The sequence below is a fragment of the Peromyscus leucopus genome, chromosome 3 (genome assembly GCF_004664715.2).
Source record: "Peromyscus leucopus breed LL Stock chromosome 3, UCI_PerLeu_2.1, whole genome shotgun sequence".
Lineage (NCBI taxonomy): Eukaryota > Metazoa > Chordata > Mammalia > Rodentia > Cricetidae > Peromyscus > Peromyscus leucopus.
In genome coordinates this window covers 150,314,413-150,328,688 of record NC_051065.1, presented here as the reverse complement: position 1 = coordinate 150,328,688, position 14,276 = coordinate 150,314,413, and the positions used below count along the sequence as shown (strand labels likewise).

The 14,276-nt window shown below is 48.5% G+C and overlaps 1 protein-coding gene across 1 annotated transcript in view; it reads right to left on the bottom strand.

The window, feature by feature from the left end:
• B4galnt3 (beta-1,4-N-acetyl-galactosaminyltransferase 3) overlaps nucleotides 1-14,276 on the bottom strand; it is a 107,050-nt gene that overhangs the window by 63,361 nt on the left and 29,413 nt on the right. The window lies entirely within an intron of this gene.

The window sequence follows — 14,276 nt, the reverse complement described above, 5'->3', positions numbered from 1 at the left end:
TATTTCTCTAAGCTAAAGATTAGTGTGTTTTTGACTCAATAACCTTGGACTGGACTCTCGAGCCAGGGCAGGGAACACAGGTGTGTGGAGCAGGTCTCAGTCCTGGGAAACAGCAGCAGATCTAATGAAAGCCTATAGACAAGTGGGTAATTCCGGTGCTGTGTGATGGGGGGTAAAAAGGGGTGTCATGGAGAAGAGGTCCCTAAGGCCCCCTTTCTTTTCAGCTCCCCCCACCGAGAGCAGAAGCAGGAACACATGTTAGCCAGTGACCTCTCTAGGTTGTGTTTAGAACAACCTCCCAGCACCTTCTTGCAAACACCAGCTCAGTGCCATCCCTCCAGCCCGCCTGAAAGCCAGGGGCGGGGAGTGTGATCTGAGCCGGATCCTGTCCTGGAGTGCAACCACATCCTCTTGCCACCCCCACCAGGCACTTCCGAGTCTGTATATTTATGACTCTCTTAAAATAGGTCCCAGCACACAGGAGCAGGGGCTTGATTTAGGTCAATGAAATCAACATTTGGGAGAGTGAAGAGTCCCTGTGCAAAGCTGTTGTTTCTTCTCTAATTCTATATCTGGGTTTCCGTACCATGTAAATCCCTCAGGAGGCTGCCCCATTCACCATTCTGTGTTGTCTCAAGTCCCTCCTGCCCTGAAAATAATCTCCTGTCCCACTCTAGCAGATGGGTTTCCTAAAGCACAGTGGCCTCAGGCTGGCTTCTAATGCTCATTTATTATTAAGCATTTGCATTTTGTAAAGTATTTCTCTGCTGTCAGCCCTTTTGTTCAATGAACTTGACCACCCCTTGGAAATGAGGTTCTAAAAGGGAGGCAGGCTCAGTTATGGCAATGGCCAGGAGGTCTCAGGACAAATTGCCCATCTCTGAAGTACTGGAGGGGAAGCAGTGTCTTGGGTATGTTCCTGGTTCAAATGCCTGCAAGAAATGGCAGAAATTCTGTGTTGGGTAGTGAAATGATCAGATCCAGGTTCTACCTTTCCTCCGAGTAATAAATGCCTAGCAAGACTCTTGGGGCCCAGGCCTATCCTGTCAACTCACAAGACTGTATTCAAGGGAAGGTCCTTGCTTCCTGATTCTTCTCTGGGAGGTGATCTCCTCTGTTGTCTAGCTCTCAAGTCCAGAGTCTAGCAGGGTTAATCCCCAAAGGACAGAGAGTCCTGGTGCTATTGGGCCTGTGTAAATCAGAGGTCAGAAAGGCTGAGAAGGTAAACCTGGGCCTTGCAGATGGTGGAGGTTAATCTGAGGGTTTAAGTAGGTCAGAAGCTCTGACTTGAACAGAGAGAGGCCTAAATCCAAGATTAAATTTATAAAGGAAGTTGTTTCAAAACAGGTAATGGTCGTTCTGTGGTGACAGAGAATGTGTGGGATCTAGAAGTTTTATCTTCATTAACTAATAAGAATTGGATGCTGGGCCGGGCGGTGGTGGCGCACGCCTTTAATCCCAGCACTCGGGAGGCAGAGCCAGGCGGATCTCTGTGAGTTCGAGGCCAGCCTGGGCTACCAAGTGAGCTCCAGGAAAGGCGCAAAGCTACGCAGAGAAACCCTGTCTTGAAAAACCAAAAAAAAAAAAAAAAGAATTGGATGCTGCCATAAATAGGTGTCTGAGATTAGAGAGATGGGCAGAGAAGAGGCAATTAAAGAAAACAACCCGCCGGGCAGTGGTGGCACACGCCTTTATAATCCCATCACTCGGGAGGCAGAGGCAGGTGGATCTCTGTGAGTTTGAGGCCATCCTGGTCTACAGAGTGAGTTCCAGGAAAGCCAGAAAACAACCTGCTATACTGGGGTGGATCCCTCCTCCCCCTCGTCTTTTTTTTTTTTTTTTTTTTTTTTTTTTTTTTTTGAGACAGGGTCTTATTATGTAGTCTTGGCCAGCCTGAAACTCATGTGGACCAGGCTGTTTTTGAACTCATAGAGATCTGCCTGGTTCTGCTGGGATTAAAGTCGGAACCACCACACCAGACCCCAGAAGTTTTCCTTTTATGGTGATAAAGTACTAAGTAAGGTTTGAATCCAGGGCCTCTCACACACTAAGCATGCAGGGCTACACCTGAGCCTCAGTCTTCAGGCTTCCGATTGCCAGGAAATATTCTGCCCCATTGTTAAATGGACACGCAGAGACCAAGTTCTTTTCTTTCTCAGGGTTTCCTCAGACAAGCCCAATGTTTTCATGAGTAAATGTTTCGACCACACAGTCTTAAAGACACGTCCTTTTGTGAGGTGAGGAGCAACAGCAGTACCTCAGGCCACTAGATTTTTTGTTTTTTATTTTATGTGCATTGGTGTTTTGCCTGTATGAGGGTGTCAGATCCCCTGGAACTGGAGTTACAGACAGTTGTGAGCTGCCATGTGGGTGCTGGGAATTGAACCTGGGTCCTCCAGAAGAGCAAACAGTGCTCCCAACCACTGAGCCATCTCCAGCCCCTGGCCACTAGATTCTTTCCCTGAGCTGTGTGGGATCACCTACATCAGCTGTTCCTGCCTGTGACAGCATCAAAGGTCCAGGGCAGCAGGAAACATCAACCTCTAGACAGCATTTAGGCCCAGTGTTACTATTATAGTGGGATTATTATTGTTATTAATGTTGTTTCTTGTTATTATTTTATAGTAGGGGTTAATATTGGTTTTATTGTTGTTATTTATTATTATTCTTTTAGAGTAGGGACTATTATTATTATTGCCAGGGGTAGTGTGATGATGGGGTAGACCCCCTCAGTTCAACATGGCAGTTGATTTAAACTGTGTAAGGGGCTGGTATGTGGCTCAGAGTAGAACATTTGCCTAGTTAGCAGACACAAGTTCTGGGACCCCCCAGTATATACAAAGCACAGACAGACAGACACAAGTGTACATCTTATACACTACCCCAGAGGTGTTCTAAACAGTTATATGGGGGAAACTGCCATATATAGCAAAAGTGAAACTACAAAGCAAATAATTAAAACTGTCCCCTGGAGCTGGAGAGATGGCTCAGAGGTTACCAGCACTGGCTGCTTTTCCAGAGGACTCGGGTTCAATCCCAGTACCCACATAGCAGCTCAAGACTGCCTATAATTCCAGTTCTAGGGGTTGCAACAACCACACACAGACAAGCAAAACACCAATGCACATAAAATAAAAATAATTTAAAAAAAAAAAAACTGTCACAACCAAAAAACAAAACAAAACAAAACAAAAAAATCAAGGAAACATGATGGCTAAACGGATGAGATCCTGGAATAGAAAAAAAAATATTGAAAAGCAAATCAAAATAAAATATGGGGGAGGAGTGCTGGAGAGGTGGCGCAGTGGTTAAGAGCACTGACTGCTCTTCCAGAGGACCTGGGTTCAATTCCCAGCACACACATGGCAGTTCACAATGCTCTGTAACTCCAGTTCCAGGAGATCTAACGCCCTCTTCTGGCCTCCTGAGGCGCCAGGCACACATATGGTACAAGACATTCATGTAGGCAACACACTTACACACAAGAATAAGTAAACAAAGTAAGTATAGGGCAGGATGTAGCAAAGTGGTGGAGCCCTTGTTTTCCACGTATGAGGGCCTGGCTCAGGCCCAGCATCACCAAAACAAAACAAGTGTGAACTTCAACTTTTTAAAACAGGGTCTGATGGGTCCCAAGCTAGCTTCAACTCCCTACTTCTATGAGGATGACCTTGAACTTCTGATCCTCCTGCCTCCACCTCTGAATTGTGAGCCAGAAATGCATCCTAGGACTTGGTGCATGTTGGGCAAACTCTCTAGCAACTGAGCTACAGTCCTCGCCTGATTCGAATTAACATTAGTGCTCTGATACTGGACCATCGACTGTGACAAGCAACATCTACTAAAGTAAAATGGCAGGAAAACTGGGGGGATGTAAGATCTCCTTGGCTAGGGCATCTTGTAAACATAAAATTACTCTAAAATTAAGGGTATTTCAAAATATGCCTATGTCTATAATGTGAGCGTTATATAATCATGGAAAATGTGGAGGCCAGGATTGAGGGTACACACTTGTGAACACTGGGGAAGCAGAGACAGGAGGATCAGCCTGGCTACACAGTGAGACCCAGACCCGCCTGGTCTACACAGTTTTAGGCCAGCCAGGGAGGCATGGAGAGACCCTGTCTTAAAAGAGAAAGAAAAAAGGGAGGCAGGAATTGTGGTAGGCCGTTCTCGGGTTCCTCGTGGCTTTACCCAGCAGGTCCGAATAGAGGACGATCAGGACCACGGGCCTGAGTGCAGGTGTCTGAGATGGTCTGCACTTGGCTGTGCTGGGGGAGAAGGTCTTTCGCTCCACCCCTTGGCGTCTCTATAAAAACCCTGGGCCAGAGACAGTCGGGCCCGTTGGAATAGTTTCCAGGCCCTCTCGAGGCTATCCTTTATTTTCTATCTGTTTATCTCCTCTATAAATCCTTCTATCTAATATTTCCTGCTGCTCGCACTCAAGAAAACTCTGGGGAACTGTGGGGTTCGTGGGTAAATGCCCCACAAGGAATAAAGAAAAAAGAAAGGGAAGGGGGTCTATAAGAAAGGGTATGAAACCTCTGAAAAACCAATTGTTTACATTATGTGGTTCGGAGATTTTTGCTTGTTCGGTTTTTGAAGTGGGTGTTGCTGTGGAATCCACCCTGGAGTCACCCTGAGACCCTCTTGCTTCAGCTGCCTGGGTGCTGACATGGCAGACAATTGTTTTCTTTTTCACTTTTGCATTATAATACGTTCTTAAATAAAAACTGTGTATGTGTTTATGCAAATGGTCCTGCTTGGCACCAAGAGCCGCGATACATGCTAAGTTCACACACTACCATCTTTCTACACCGCAGGTCTGTCCTCAAACTCATAATCTCCCCTCCTCAGGCTAAGCTACATATGTCCACATCAAAATCTTTTTTAAAAAGATTTATTTACTTATGTACTTTATGTATATGGGTGTTTTGTCTACATGTATGCACACCAAAAGAAGACATTGGATTTCATGGGACTACAGTTATAGATGGTTGTGAGCCACCATGGGTGCTGGGAATTGAACTCGGGACCTCCGGAAGAGCAGCCAGTGCTCTTAACTACTGAACCATCCTTCCAGTCCCTCAAAAACAGTTTTTTATTTTGGTTGGCTCAAAAAAAATTTTTTGGTAGTAGAGATACGGGCCTGGTAAGTGTTCTAAGCTAAGGCTTCAGTCCTTTCTTATTGTGGGAGAGGGTCTCACTAAGTTGCCTAGGCAGGCCTTGAACTTGTGATCCTCCTCTTCAATCTCCAGAGTAGCTGGAGTTACAAACCTGCATCTCAATGCCCAGCAGTTTGGGCTTTGTTTTATCATGTATGTATGGGTGAGTACAGGCATGCATGCGTCAAGGTGCATGTGTGTAAGCCAGACGGTTCTTTTCTTCAACCACGGGCTCTAGGGGTCAAACTCAGGTCACCTGGCTTAAGCCACAAGCGCTTGCCTGTTAAGCCATTTTGTTGGCCCAGTTTTTTTTGTTTGTTTGTTTTTTGAGACAAGGTTTCCCAGGCTAGCCTTGAACTTATAATCGTCTTGCCTCTGCCCGGAGTGCTTGGGTTTATGGGCATGCGCCACCACACCAAGCCTCAAAAATGTTTTTAAGTCGAAGAAAAAAAGAAAAAAAAAATAGGAGAATAAAGATTGGAAAATTCTGCCGTGTCCCATCATCACTCTGACTGAAATAAGCACGAGGCCAGGAGACCGGGGTCTAGGTCTGGGCCCTCTATCTCGTAGCTCTGTGATCTGGTCCTGTTTTATCTGGAAAAATGATGACTTTATGGACCACTGCAATTATCATGCTCTATTTTTTATTTGGTGGTGGTGGTAGGTTTTTTGTTTGTTTGGTTGGTTGGCTGGTTGGGTTTTTTTTTTTTTTTTTTTTTTTTGGTTTTCCATTTGAGACAGGGTCTCTCTCATGTAGCCCCAGCTGGCCTCAAACTCACTCTACAATCTTCCTGCCTCAGCCTTCCCAGGGCTGGGATTACAGCAGTGCACTACACACACACACACACACACACACACACACACACACACACACACACACGAAAACCTCATGTTGCTAAAAGACACCCCTAGTATATTCAAAATAGCTCCTCCCCTAAAAGCTGAATCACATAGAATTTTCAGGGCTGCATCTCCCTGGGGTTCACTCCCCTGTACCCTGCAGCATGCTAGAGGTTAAGAAGAGACTGGGCTACAGTCTGGTCTCTAAGAAGGCCTAGGCTGCAGCTTAACTGACTCAGATCTATGCAAATGAGAGAAGAGAAAGGCCGGCTGAGCTGCCCATGGCAGAGCTCTGCTTGTCTGATCTGGGTCCCTTCGTGGGAGAGGGCTGGAAGCCCCACGTAGGCTCCACACAGTTTTGTTTCTAGGTCTTTGTCCTCTCTTCCTATCAATCCAGATGTGGGACAGTTTGAGAGGCAGACCTATTCAGACCCCTATCTCCCGGCAGATAGCAATCCGAAGCCTGGGTAATGTGAAACAAGGGTCTCTGGACACTCCCCGCCATGACAATGAAGTGTGCTAGGCAGACACCATCATCTCACGCAGTGGGAGCAGTCTCAAAGAATGGGACAAAGCGTGAGAAAGGCCTGCAATTGCAGAAGCCAAGCCAACAAAGGGGCAAACTTCCGCCCACACAGATCTCAGCAAGAGCCAGTTCTTGATTTGGGGTTTATTCAAAGCCGTTCTCGAAAAATAAAAAATTAAAACTAGAAAGGGAGAAAAAGAAAAACTTCTCTAATGGGGTGTGGGGGTAGTGTAGCCCAACGGTGAAGATCAGAGGAAAGGGGTGTCAGGAGAGCCATTGTGCTGCTGTTATTTGTTATTTCCTTCCTTCCTTCCTCTGTAGACCAGGCTGGCCTCCAACTCACAGAGATCCACCCTCTCTGCCTCCCGACCACTGGGATTAAAAGCGTGCATCATCACGTCCTACTTGCTGTCATTTCTTTAGGTGAGATCAGCTTGGTGTCCATCCATCCTTTTACTCATCCACTAGACATTAACTCCTTCAAGAAACAAAGTTAAAATTCAAGTCGCCTCAGAGCTGACAAAATAATTCAGTCATTACATACCAATGATAGTGAGATCCTCATAAAGACTGCATGTGAACAGAGGGCATTTGAGGAAGGAGGGAAGATTCTGGTTTTGAGGGCAGACCACTATAAAAGAAATAGAAAAGCTGGAGGTGGTGGTGCATGATTTTAATACCAGCATTTGGGAGGTAGAGGCAGGCAAATCTCTGTAAGATCGAGGCCAGCCTGGTCTACAGAGAGAGAGTTCCAGGAAAGCCAAATCTAAGCAAAGAAACCCTATCTTAAAAACAAAATAAAACAAAACAAAAACAAAAAGAAGAAAAGAAATAGAGGATTTAATAACACAGTCACTGTGTGTGTGTGTGTGTGTGTGTGTGTGTGTGTGTGTGTGTGTTGCTGGAGAGCAAACCCAGGGCCTCATGTAAGCAATCTACCACTAAGATATACCCTAGTCCAAAATATTCTCCAAGAATATTCTCCAGAAGTGGGTGTTTGGCACTCAACCACACACACACACACACACACACACACACACACACACACACACACAAAAAAAAAAAAAATGGTGTGAAGTCACAAATATGCTAATTGGTTAAATTTAGCACTTCTGTGATAGATTTATATGCACCAGATATAAATTAATACATATAAACTAGTAAGTAAACAACAGCTATGCAGTAATTAGAAGAGAGGGGAGTTCAAAGAGGAAGGTAGCTTGCGTGGTAGATGTCACACGCACCTGGGTGGGCCCTCTCTTGATGACCTGGGATTCTAGGCAGATGAAACTGTAGATCTAGACATCAGACCTCCATTTGCTCTGGCACCCTTGCTGCCATCTTTTCTGGCCATGGAGTGACCTGCTTCCTGTCTAGTGACCTGCCATCCTTTACAGGATATGATAGGAATCAACAAGAAAATGATACACTTTCTAATGTGTGATTTGAGGTTAGAGGAAGAGGGGACCCCACTTCAAACCTGCTCTATGGTGATATTTTATTTGTGCTGAAATGTGATTTTATTTGTATGTTAATAAAGTGCCTAGGGATCAGAGCTAAGGGCAAGCCATTAAGCAGAAGTCTGGTAGTGGTAGCACACGCCCTTAATCCTGATCACATGGCAGGCAAAGTCTCTGTATGTTCAAGGACACAGCCAGCATGGTGACACACACCTTTAATCCCAGTACCAACCATAGAGACCTGGAGGTCTGTATAGACAGGCAGTGATGTAGAAGTCATGTGGTTGGGTTTAGAACCAATGAGAAGGCAGAACAGAAAGGCAATAAAAAGACAGGACACAGGAAGAAGGTCTCTCTCTCTGTCAGGGGAAGGACGGCAGTGAGTGGTAAGATAAGGTGGTCTTAGCTCTCGGCTGCTGCTCGATCTCTGGGCTTTCAACTCTTTATTTGGCTCTGTGTTTCTTATTTAATAAGACTGTTTAGAATTATATCTACACCACTCTGCTTACTAGTTTCCAAAAACAGGGATCTGGGAAACTGACTTAGCATTAACAGTCTGAACTCCATTCCTGCCTATGCACACATCAGGTGCACAGCTCCATCAGCTCATACTTGGCACAGAGGGGAACGCACAGAGCAGGCAGACACCAGCTCTGTCCAGCATCTGTGTGCTCGTCTTTACCTCAGCACACATCACGTCTACTGTGAGGGCAGCAGACCACCCTTCCCTTCCCACTGCCATGATTCCTCCACTGGAACTGGCACACCCCTAATCCCCACTGAGGCCTTCTGGCAGCTTCTGGGTGGCTGTGAGTGTCAGACTCCCAACCCAGAGGCCACTGCAGCCTTCTCTAGAAGTCCTCTCCTCCTCTACTGTTTCCCTTCCCAGACTCATCCTTTCCCTGCCTTTCTTTCCTTCCTTTTCTTGACATTTCTTTTTCTTCCTCACAACTTTCAATGTGCTACATACTTTACAAAATCAAGACTTCCTATCCATGAGATGGGAAGACCTCTCTATAAAAAGGGACGGGGGTATCGGAGACTGTCTCCCCCAGCTTATGGCTAAGGGGATAGGAGAAGGAGAAGAGGAGAGGATATCATCCTTCCCTCAGTGGGATGGGAGCACTATTTTGTTTTCTTACATTTGGCCTTGTCCTTCCCACTCTGGGTGTCCTCAGGGAGTCAGGCTCAGGGCCACCACCTCCACCACTTCAGCCTCTGCAGACATCACTTTGTCCAGCTCACAGAGGAGCTCTTGGTGGCCCCATCCTGCATGAAAGATGATCTCTACTGCCCCGTTTGTCAGGAGGTGCTCAAAATACCACCGGTGTGGACAGCAGCCTGTCAGCACGTCCTCCCCACCCAGACGATGAAACCTCCTATCAAACTGCCGCTGAAGAATCTTGTCAAGCAAGCATCTCAAGTATGTAGACATCTCAGCATTTTGTACCATCTTTAAGAGGAAAGCATCATGAAGTCACCATTCAATAATTTGTTGTGCATATTAATAAAATTAATTCAGTCTATTGTGTTTTTTAAAAAAAAAAAAAACTTAGCCTTGTGTGGTCACTTCATCTTCCCGTAGTTTTTTCACCTTAACTAACTCTGCTTATAGCGGAATATGAAATAAAAATCTCACCCTCTGAAAGCTGCCTGCTCAACTTTCAGGTTTGCGCCACTGAACAACAGGAGCATAAAGAAATGGGCCACACCTAATGATCATCCCTGAGTGGCCTAACGAGGCTGACCAACGCCCCAGAGAAAGAGCCCTGACTCAGAGGGTGGGCACTGGCACCAGAGAGCGAGTCTGACGCTGAGCTTTGCTACTTTTGAGACTCACATTGTCTTCCTCAGCTTAGGTGTTCCTGCCTGAAACTGGGCCTCACAAGGCACTACAGAAAGGAGCATGGGAAAAACCTCCTGAGAAACACTGAGGCAGACTGAATCACAACCTGTCAGTGGAGACCTGGGGAAGAGCGAGTGGATGAGGCCATGCTTCCAGTAGCCTATGGGAGCCCAGAGAAGCTGGTCCACAGTTTCCTTCTTCTCCTACTACCCAGCTGTACAATTCCACATCCTCCCCTGGGCTCCCTTCTTGGGCCTTCCTAATACACTGTCCCTAAGGCCTGCCCCTGGGCTCAGCATCTCCACTTCAGCTCCACTGGGTAGAGCTTGGCTTCTCCCCCCAGGCAAACCTTAGGCTCTCTAGGGCAGACTAGCCACCTCTCCTCCCTGCCTCTCTCAATGAGCAGCAGGATCACTGAACCATAACAGATACATTCTCAGGGAGCCCCATGGGCAGGAGCATCTCAGGGCAAAAGACCCCAGAGTTGCCAACTTCTACCCAACTTCTTTAGACCTTGGTGGTAGCTGAGCGCCTCCATGCTGGGCTCTAGTAAGAGTGTCAGGCTGGCTTGAGGCACACCTGGGTGATCGCCAGCTTGGTGAAGTACTCCCTCAGCACACCCATGAGGTGACCCAGGGTGATCCCGTGGTCGGCTCTCACACCCCTTGATCTGGTAGAAGTTGGCCAGGTGCGTGGCGTCCAGCATCTCATTCTGGAACACACGATCAGTGGAGAAGTGCTTGCTGGTGTGGAGGGTTTCTTCTGGATTAAGCAGCAAAGGGTGCAGGCGCTGCTGGCTTCTGTGGTGTGTGTGGAGCGGATTTTTCCCAGCCTCATCTAGCTTCCAGGTATACTAGCAGCCCTGTGAGCCACAGCTGCCCTGGGAGTGGGTCTGTTTCACCCGCTGGACGTAGTCCATTAGGAGCTACAGGGCCTCCACCAGCTCTCGCAGGAAGAATGTGTCGTATTGGTCACGCACCGGGTGCTGCTGAGGCTGGGAGAGCTCATCCAGGTTCCAGAGGGAGCTCTCACTGAAGTTGTCTGTAGGCACCTCAGAGAACCCCATCTCCGGGAAGGTCTGCCAGAACTGGGAGAGGACCGTGAGCAAGGGGAGAAGGTGGCCACGCTCTGAGAGCACACCTCGGGCAGAGAAGCTGTAGGGCCTGAAGGGCCGGTCCCTCCAGGAGCCACTGGAGATCATCTCTGGGCTCAGCTCTGCCTCCCGCTTGGCTGCACTTGCACTGAAGGCCCCGCCCTGGCTCACCCAGTAGGTTTTCAGGATCACTTCGGTCAGCAGCTTCATCTTCCTGAGCTCATTCCTTTTCAGCCAGCCTCTCAGGCCAGCCTGCCTGGACCAGCGATAACTGCCTCTGTATTTCATCCTCTACGCTGTCCACCACTTGGAACACCCAGGGCCCGTGGACTGCGCTCTTGTCCACTTGGATCCACGGGTTGGACATGGCCTTGCTGAAGAAGGCCATCTCACTCATCTGGACAGTTGTATACGCTCCCTCTGCACCAAGCCTTCAAGAGGGATGCTTCTGAACACATGGGCCTCATGGCTGCCCTCCCGGGCAGTCTCCTCATCCCCAGTCATGAGCTCCCAGCACTTGGTGGAAGGAAGCTCGGCCTCAGTGACCTCACCCAGAGCCTGTGGGCTCTTCACTGCACCCACCAGCACCTGGTGCTCCGCGCCCTGCATGGCCAGCTCTGCTGCACACCGTCTAGACTACCATCAGCTGCCACAGTAACAGCTCCGACACAGGACTGTCGGCCATGGCTGCTCCCACTGTGCTTGGTGTGTGAAATGAGCGACTCTTTGCTTGTTTGCTTTTTCAAAACTGGGTTTCTCTGTATGTAGCCCTGGCTGTCCTGGAACTTGCTCTGTAGCCCAGGCTGGCCTCGAACAGAGATCTGCCTGCCTCTGCCTCCCAAATGCTGGGATTAAAGGCGTGCACCACTGCCACCTGGCAGAAATGAGAGGCTTTTATGGCTAACCTAAACTCTAGTCTATAATATTAGGTTTTCTTTTCTCTTTCTACGGTGCTGCAGACAGAACTCAGAACACCTTGACCATCTACGCAAGCGCTACACCCCAGGCTGAATTTCCTTTTCCCTGAGCACGTGTTACATTTCTGCTTCTTCGAGGATGGAAGGAGGTGTTCTGCAGTTTCCACTAGGGTAGGAGTGGGTGAGATGAAGATTGTAAGAGGCTGATGGATCTGCAAAGTGAGGTCTTCGGGGTTCACAGACCTACACGACTTTCTTATCTATATGGTAAATAGTAAGAGGGGAGAGGCAGGTCTTGGGGCAGGAGGGCAGGTAGAGTGAAAGAGAGAGAGAAGGGACTGTGTGGATCTCACCGTGGCATCTCTCATCTGACAAGAAACAGATCTCATTCACAGCTCCACGCGGCAAGGAGTGAGCCCGAGGTTCACTTTATAGGTCAGAAATCTGAGACACAGACAGGAAAAGGGCTTTGTAGGAGAGCCCAGGGAGGATTTGCCAGCCGATCGCAGAGGACTCTGGCTCCTAGGAAACGCCGCCGCAGCAGGGAGGAGGCGATCAGAGGGGAGAGGGTATGAGTGGCAGCCTTTGCCAGGCGGTGGAGAAAGCAGAGGGCAGGGAGACTGTAGGGTGTGGTCGCTAAGTGGTGATAGGTGTGTAAGTGAAAAGGAACCGGTATTCAGGGCTGTAAACCTGGGAAGTCTTGCGGTCAGGTGAGTCATGTGCACACACCCCACAATCCTTGGGATCTCACTGCTGGGAACCCCTGGCTGGGAATGCAAGCCCAAAACTTCCTACTTTATTGGTCGGGTTTCCTACCCAGGAACTCGTTTAACCAAACAGGGTGATCAAGGATGCCATGTCACAAGGATGTCACAACCACAGTAAAACAATGGCAAGGATCATCTGCCTACTCACTTCCTCATTGTCACCCGAAGCTGTCACCTAGGGCCTTGCACATTGGAGGCAAGCAATCTAAGCCACACACCCCAGGCCTACCATCCAACTCTGACTTTGCTGGCCTTACATACATCCTTCTTGGTCCCTCTCTTTCTCAGTCTTCACACTTTGTTTTCCCCTTACTGGTTTCCTTTCTTTTCATATGTTCATGTTCACCCGTCTTTGAGACAAGGTCTCACTGGCCTGAAACTCGCTATGTAGACCAAGCTGGCCTTAAACTCACAGAGAGATCCTTCTGCATCGGTCTTCCAAGTCCTGGAATGACAGGTGTGTGCCAACACATTTCTTCCCATGTCTTCCAGCACTATCTCCCTATCATCCATGTCCTTATCATTTGGGATGCAACACCAGGAACGTTACCTCTGTAATCAAATCGTTTCCCCCCCAAGGGAGGCCCCAGAGTGTGTAGTAAGGAAGCACTGACCGTGGCTGCCAGGCAGCAGAGGGTTCACCCGGGACAGCTGCAGCAGGGCAGAGCGCCTGACACCTCGAGGCTCAGCTTAGGACACGGAAAGCCCTGTCAACAGGTGGCACACACAGGTCAGCCCCTACTGAGTCCGTGTCCTAGGGAATGTGATGGACAAGCTCATCAGCCTATAGCAGATCTCCCCGTTCTGACCAGGAAACCCAAGCCACACCTGTTCGTTTACTGTGCAGCCCAACAAGAGGCCTGGCTGTAGTCTCCTCTACCCTGTGCTCTTAGCCTTAGGGGGACCTAGATCCCTCCTAGGGCATGGGACAGGTCTCTAAAGGGTGGGGCCTACCCAGCTGCTTCAGAAACATTCATTAGTCCAACAGTCCCTCCTGAGCTGAGTTCCTGCCAGAAGGACCACGTTGCGTACGGCATAGTCTCAGTCAGTGGTTCTCAACCTGTGGGTAATGACCCCTACAGGCGTCCCGTATCAGACAGATATCCTGCATATCAGGTATGTAATGTTACAATTCATAACAGTAACAAAATTACAGTCATGAAGTAGCAACAAAATAATTTTATGGTTCGGGAGGTCACCACAACACAAGGAACTGTACTCAAGAGTCGCCTGCCTCTCTAGGAAGGTGGAGAGCCACTGCTCTAAGTGAAAAGGCGGCAGTGACAGAAGGGACCAGCTCTGCCCCTGACAGAACAGGATGGCTCCCAAAGTCACCTGTCCACAGAGATCATCAAAATCGGATTGGTAGTTAGGATTCCGGGGCCCCACCCAGAGCTGCTGAATCAGAATGTCCCAGGCTTGCTTGGCAGTTCACTGGCAGCTAAAGGGGCACCAACCACTTTTGGGACCAGCAGGCTGTGCCACGGAGCGATCCTCCGCCCCTCGTTCTCTGACCCAAACTTCTCTAAGCCTCTGCATAAAAGACAAGGTAAGTCAGGAAGAGCTCAGTGGCAGGATACTTTCTAGGCATGCACAAGACCCTGGGTTCAATCCCCATATATAAATGGATGATGCTTCCTTGATCAAGTTGTGGAACGAATC